The 8,026-nt window shown below is 43.6% G+C and overlaps 1 pseudogene; it reads left to right on the forward strand.

Annotated features, from left to right (window-relative positions):
• The first annotated feature begins 69 nt into the window (after window positions 1–69).
• Window positions 70–8,026, forward strand: LOC143324736 (uncharacterized; annotated as a pseudogene).

The raw sequence follows: 8,026 nt of genomic DNA on the forward strand, positions 1-8,026 counted from the left end.
TAATTATGGAATAATCTTCAAGATAATCCACAATAAGATGAGTGTGAACGCTCATCTGCTGCCAATAAACAGACTGTTGGCGCTCATCGTCATGTTGGACTCTGTCACCATGCAGTGTGACTGTAATGCTGAGCCTCATATCCAGCAAGACAAGAAAAGTAAGAGAAATACTGAGCAGACACAGCTCTCAGATACTAATTATGAACTTCTGCCTGTAGACGAATATCTTTTGTACATTATCACTGTTCAAAGAAGGAAAAATTAACTAACCTGCGTGCAGGTGCAGGCCAACAAGGTTACTCTGCAATGTGCAATGAAAGTGTTCAGTTACAGTGACTCAGATGTGCAACGTTTGACAAATTAGCACATGAATAAATTAATCTGCCAATTATTTTCTTGATTAATTAGTTTATAAAATGTCAGAAAATAGTCCAAAACTTTCATATATTCAGTTCATGGTTGCACAAGACAAACGAAGGGAGAAAATCCTCAAAACTGAGATGAAAAATTACTTAATAATTAATCGATTATCAAAATAGTTTCTTTTTTTTTTTTTGTCAATCGACTAATCCTTTAATCAACCTATTGTTTCAGGAGGGATACTCGTAGATTGCATCATTTGTTTTGATAAAGCTCCATTTCACTGTTGTTTTTCCTATAAGTACACAAAGTTTTATGTCTACTTATAATCAATTATTGTGTCTATGTACTTATTACAATCATGACAAACTATTGTCTTAAATAAATTTGATATTTTTAAAATCATACGAGCTTACATAAAAATTCCACAGGCGCTCCCTCTGTCTCTTATTATCATATCTATATATAACATTCATCTATAATTTAGTGCTCCCGGGCAGTGTGTACACCACTAATGCAGTTTTATCTAATTCCCTCTTCCTTAATGCCACCTGTATCTCCTGTACAAGAGCAGATAACAGATTGAAGGGTGTCAAAATGAGTCACACTCACAGTTTTGTCATTCATTTGTGATTTGGTGGATTCACACCACGTTCACATGATGTCTGCAGTTAAAACACGGGGAGAAATGGGAGCTTTCAGCTAATTTTTTAGAACGACAACATCATTTATGTGCATGAATTCGAAATGAACCCAACGACACGAAACAGATTTGTCACTCTTTTCCAGAGTAAGGCTGACTGTGAATGTGACAGATGATCATTGAGATTTCCATTAACTTGGAGTGTCAACAGTGGTGGATTAGCTGTCCTGCGTGCCATGCTGTATGATGTGGGGGGGACTTTAAAGCCCTCGGCAAACTCCTACATCAGTTGTAATTACACCGAAAAGAAATGTGAGAAGTTTTTCTCGGTTGGCAGTTTGTGTTTACGGTAAATCTGACATGTCGTGAGCGCGGCATCAGAGCACACACACGTGGATGAAGAGGCGTTTTATTTACCTTTTAGCCAATTCAGTTATTCCTCAAAGTGATGTAAGCAGATGCATAATGTTTGGCTCTGGAGGAGCTCTGCCAAGTCTGAAACAATTACTCACATGACATCAGATGAGTTTTCCAGGAGGGGTCTGTCGAAAGAAGCCATTGAGTTGCATTATGGGAAGTGATCTTGACCCATACAAGGGGCTAAATGTCGGCAGCTCTGTCTGTCTGCTGCATCTATTCGAACCGTTCTGTTTCAGTCAGTCTCTCAAGAGTCCTCCAATAACAACATCCTCAGTCACCAAAAATAACACCACAATATTTCAGAGTATTTCTGCAATAACAGTATTCGTGACGATGTGATAGAATACGGAGAAGAACTTGCCAAAGATTCATTAATGCTTTGCTGAGCCAGTGTGGTTTGTCTGCTTGGTTCAGACTCAGCTGTTGAGTTCTCCTCGTCCACAGCTCGACGCTTCAGAGCTGGTGAAATAACTTTATTGTATTGACCCTTTTGTTGTTACACTTCTTACACATTACGGTGGTTTGTTGCACATCTGCTCTCTCCTTCAGTCCTCCTTGGTATTCATTTCTAACACAGCAGCAGCCTAAAAGTCAGAGAAATGAGCGTCGAAGTCAGAGATTTGAGCTTCTGACCTGAAGATGATTGAGATTTACTTCATCCCTCGTTGATGATCACCATCGATTTCCCTCAAACGCTGAACAGGAGCTGAACTCAGCAGGACCTTGATGTGACGGTTTGCAGCTGTGTGAATGCAAACATTGGCACTTCGTGTTAAATGAAGTTTCCCTCGATAAAGATAATGAAAAAATCATCTCACACATCTCACCACCTCCAGCTGCTCCTTTATTCCCGCTGCTCCCTCCCTCTCCTCTTTCCCCTCCAGCTGGGCTCGTCGCCGCTGCATCTCGCTGCCCAGTGGGTCACTCCATCGTAGTGGACCTGTGAGGACGGACATCTGCTGTGCGTCCATCTGTTTCAGTGCTGCTATGGTATGGCTGTCACGATATGATCATATTGTGTTTTTGTTTTACACCTTCAGTGTGGTTCAAAAAAAAAACCTCAGACTCATAAAAACAAGTCATTGCTGTTTTACAAGTGTGAAGCCTTTTCAGATGAAAAACAGATGATATGAATAAAATTATCATGGTGAGAATTTCATGTGGTTTTGCAGGTTTTTGCGGTTGTGATTGAACATACTGATATTGCAAAAATGATCTAATTATTCTTGTATATAATACATAAGAAGGGCCTGGAGGGGACTTCAGATACTACCTGGCCAAAAGTACATGGACACTGGAACATTACAAGCACATATATGGGATTGTTCAACATGTCATCTCACCAAATTTTGAAACCTGACTTCAGCAAATCCCTGCAGGCAGGTTTTGCGAATGCTTGGTGATAAGGCCTGGTTTATTTCAGTTTATGCCAAAGGTGCTGGACGGGACTGAGGTCAGGGCTTTGTGTAGGCCCGTTAAGTTCCATACTGGCATAACCACGTCTGTGTGGACCTGACTTTGTCATATTAAAACAGCAATGGGTTAAACACAAACTGAGGCGCATCATGATCTAAAATATGTGTCGTAGCATTCAGAATGATCCAAATGGGAAGTAAAGGGGAAAGAGTCAGTGTCCACATACTTTTGGCCATGCAGCACATGATGTGAGATTGTGCCACTTACACGTTTCTTAAACAAAATATACAAATGACCAAAGTGTGAATTTGCTGCAGATAATCTCGGTTTCTGCTTTGGAGATTCAAAAACATCTGCAGCTTCAGTCATGTCACCCTGTTTTCACGCTCTGCCTTACCTTCGGTCGTGCCTGGTCACAGACATATCTTCTCATTCTCCCCCCTTGTCTCCCTTTCTTTTGTGTCTTTTCTCGCCACCGGGCGGCGCTGTGCACTTGTGCAGAGCAGTGCCGACCTCGCCAAAGACACGCTGAAGATGACAGCGCTGCACTGGGCGGCTCAGCGCGTCCACAGGGAGGTGGCTGAGCGCCTGCTGAGGGACGGAGCGACGTCCACCGCCTCAGCAAGTTCAACGAGACGCCCGGCGACATCACACTGAGCTGATGATACTGCTACAGGTGGACGGACGGGGGGGGGGGGGGACAGAAACATCCTGGGAGACAGATGCAGACACTCAGACAGAGTTTAGAGAAAAACAAGAGGGGGCAAAGACACTGGATCAGATGTCAGAGTCAGACAGACAGGTGAAGGATAGAGAGACGAGGATGGATGTACAGGGGGACGAGAGAACGGAAAGGAGACATGATGAAGATGATGGGGAGGGAGAGGAAGAAAGAGAGGAATAAATACAGAAGGACAGATAACAGAGGGAAAGGAAGGGTGAGGCGCGCAGGGAGGAGGACAGAAAGCAGAGACAAGTCGAGTCAGGTCAGCTGTCTCTGCTCGCGTCTCAAACACCAAACACTTTGGTGCAAGGTTATAAGACAAGACAACTGAACAGGAGACACTGGAAAAAAGACAGAAGATGACCGAGCACATTTCAGCCAATGCAGGTAAAAATGAAGACGGAGAGGAGAAACGGCGGGAGAGATGGACAGATAGATGAAGGCGGGGAAGACAAGGAGACATAGATGGATGAATGAGGGGCTCGTGAGGCAGGCAGGCAGGGAGGGAGAAAGATGGGCAGAGATTAGGGGGAGAGCGAAACAGGGAGGAGGGGGGAGAAGAAGAGGACGGGGGGAGATTAACCAAGAGACAGACAGAGGAGGAGAAAAGTAAAAAGAGAAGAAGAAGACAAAAGCGTGAGACTGCAGGCGCCGACGTGTTTGCACAGCAACGCTGTGATTTCAGAAACACGTCTGATGTTTCCTGAGTGCGACTCTCACCGGCGTTGCCATGGTTTCCGTGGCCATGCAGCCTCTCCGTGTCAGCCATGTTGCAAACAGTTCTCACCAGAACGGCCGTGTTTAGACACCATTTCACACAAGATCGGATTAGACCTCGTCTTTGAAAACCAGCGGAACTGCACTGATGATTAGACTAACAGAGCTGCGGCTAAGGATTATGTTGAAATTAGCAGACACACTGTGAATTTGATTAGAAAAGGCCCACTTGCTCTCCCACTAAGGCCTTATATAACTGAGGTGTGTGTGGGCCTTCAGGTGGTGCGTAGGAGGTTCTGGTTAGCGTTCCATACCTCCTCTCCTTGGTCATGACTCCTCGGCTGGCTGGGATACTGATAGTAGGGCCTCGAGCAAAAGCAGCTGGTTGACCCATGCGGGGCGATGCATACAGAAGTGCACCGACACGAGTTTGTGAGGCATAAACACCCACGTCAGCCATGAGCGTGAAACGGCTGAATCACCATAAATGCATCATGATACGTGTCCATACGTGTTAGCAAGCTTGCTGCTGTGCTGATGAAGTAAGGCCCAGACAACAATCAGACATGTGTGCCACAAAAATGTTTGAATCCCCCCATGAAATAATGACATTTGTCCCTCTGCGGCCGTCATATTTTATCCCCCATTAACATCATGCATCATTACTTTTGGTTGGAAAATGTTAAAAAGCAGGATGTCACACCATCAATGAAACGACTCTCAGAACGATTTCTCACTTTCAGCAGCAGTTTCACCTGCAGCTCTCACAGGCAAAAACTGTTTAGCTCTTTCTAATACAATGAAAGTCAAAGTGTCAATTACTGAAGACTGATGCTCTGCTTTGTACGAGGGATGTCAAGTTAAGACTCGGTGAATGTTATCTGCTGTGTAAACCTTTGATCTCAGTTTCAGACGGAGGAAAATGGAAACAATTGGTCGGGTCCTATTTTATACATCAAAGCCTTTTCATTTATTGAACTGGATTACACATTAATCTTAAATGTAATAAGAGATCAGAACTTGTTTTATGTAACTTCATGTCACTTCAAACAATTATCAGAAATTCGGATTCAGATTTCAGTTTTCACATTTTCATAGAGCAATGACCGAGAAGCGATACAGCGCAGTTTAGAGCAGCTACAATCAATATGTTTATAGGAACCACGAATCACATGACTACTGCTAACGTGGCAGGTCGCTCATGGTGATGAACCCACAGTCACCAGACGGTTCCTTCAACCTGCTGCAGCGTTTCAGTGTCTTTCAGCCCATTGTTTTGGTTTGTTACAGCCTACCTGCTCTGATTCTCTTACTGCCTTCATAGCTTTGTGTTCAGGCAGCTGTGTGTTCACAGGACGGCATGCAGAACCAGGCAAACATCAACCACGAGTCCCTCCATCATCGCTGCTGGTCAACGTCTCAGAGCTGACCACCACCACCAGGATCACTGCAGGTCGGCAACACACATGCATCCATCAGTTGTGTTTCAGTGCAGGACTGAAGTGCCAGAACTGATAATAATAAACAGCAGATACATTTGTGCAGGTGGGAAAAAAGAAACCTCAGGAGTGTTACTGTGTTATCTCCAGAGACATACCATCATATCTGACAACAAACAAGAGTCCCCTGGAGAGGGCGCAATGATCTAGAACTGAAACAGAATGGCAGACGGTCAAGATAAACCAAAGCGTTCATCCATCCATGTTTCTCAGCGTCTGAGTAGCCACAGTGTTCATGGAAATGTCAGTGTGTAAAACTTAATCCTTCTTTTCCCTCTTTGCGGTTGTGTAACACTCGCGGCCCCGCTTCATTTCTGTACAGCAGCATAATGTTGGAGAACTCCTTGGTGGTGGCTGTTATCTAACAATACAAGGCAACTATTGTCTTCAGGCAAGTCAGAGGAAATCAGAGGGCGGTGGGAACAATCAGCATGTGGTGGGCGACAGTGGGCAGAGGGTCGTTACCATAATGACGAACAACAGGGCTACCTGCAGCCAGCGGCCCTGCAGCTCATCGTCACCCCGCAGGGGCCAGCAGAGTGGGCAGTCGGTGCTCTCCAATACGGATCAGGACCTTACTGAGAATAGGGTTGCACTGACGTCATAATTACACATAGTTTTTTTTTTTTTTAAAAAAAAGCAGCAATATACCAACAATAAAGCCGAGACAAACATTAGCAAACAGCCAGTTAGACTGTGACAATTCTGCAGACTTTACAAACAATGTGGTGAATACAAGCAAACAGAGGCAATGAAATGACATCAGGAGTCTCACAGGTACATTTAACACAGTTTACATGCATCGGGAATCAAACAGGACTCATGTAAAACCTGAGAACAAATCCTGAATACATATTACTGTGAGCAGCAACAGGCTGCTTATGAAACGGGTTTATATGTGATGAGAGAACATACAAAGCAGATGCATGAAAACATCTTCCAGTAATAATGTCGTAATACGAAAAGAAGCAACATAAAACCAGTTATTTATTGTAAGAACACAAATGTAAAGAGGGCCAGTGTGTTACCAAGTCAAAGACAGAAATATAACAGAAAGAGGACTCCTAACAGCCCGACTCCTTGGTGTGCCACCATGTTAGTATGGAAATTATGTGTGTAAAGATATAGTTACACATACATATAGTATACACAGGAGTCTAATGCAGGAACAGTTAGGAGCTGCTGGCAGTTCGTCGGTAATAAAGAAACGCTCTGGTGGCGTACTTGCAGAGCCGGCTGGATCCTCCTCCATCACTCAGACTCTTCTGTTTTGCCGTTGCAGCTGTGGTTTTGCCAGCCAGGCCACAGAGGAGAGGAGGTGGTGATCGAGGAGCCTCAGCAGCCCACACGCAAGAGGAAGACAGACCCTGCAGCCAATCACATCAGTCTAAAAGACAAGGCAAGCCGAGCGCATTGATATCAACTGTTTAGACTTTTCTGTGCTGGGTTCTTATGACTTATTTACAGGGTAACATTACGACAGCTCCATGTTATTACTGTCTGCTTTCTTTGATTAACTCAAGGAAATTGCTTGTAATTGATTCAGTGACTCAGTGTGTGCACTTAAGTACCTCACATACAAAAAGGTTTATTACATTACAGTTAATTTAAACCTGATATCATTTGCAATGCAATATTTTCAGTCACATTCATGCACCATAATTACCTGTTTCCAAGTTGTACTTACAGTTCAAGATCCCAGTTCAACCAAACTTCATCATTTAAACTAATGAAACCCAAACTGAATTATGCTACATTTACAGTGTACAATGTTTTTAACTGTCATTCATACAGTGTCTTGAGTTGTCAAATAGTGTGAATGCTTATAAGTCTTAAATATTTATATGCATTATTTAAATATTACACACAGAATGAACATGGCTTATAAGCTTGCATTTTAACACATTATAAGTTTGACTCTGGTGGTGATCAGTATGAACCCTGAGATTCTGGGCACGGCTAAATTGTTTTCTTTTTTGTCTGCTTTAATTGTGTTTATTGTTGATATATGATTGGAAGTCTGCACAGGGTCTTTTATTTTGAAAACTGACCGGATTCTCTATGCCTTTCCCGTGTCTGATTTCCTGCTCTGTGCAGCTTGACACAGCTTCCTTCAAAAATAGACTGGGTGCAAAACCCACGACTACCAGCAGCAGCTCCTGCAGAAGGAGCAGGAGGCCGAGCAGCATCGGAGCCACCAGAAAAAACAGTATCAACAACACCACCACTGCAATGAAGATTACCTAA

The sequence above is a fragment of the Chaetodon auriga genome, chromosome 8, assembly GCF_051107435.1.
Source record: "Chaetodon auriga isolate fChaAug3 chromosome 8, fChaAug3.hap1, whole genome shotgun sequence".
Taxonomy (NCBI): Eukaryota; Metazoa; Chordata; class Actinopteri; order Chaetodontiformes; family Chaetodontidae; genus Chaetodon; species Chaetodon auriga.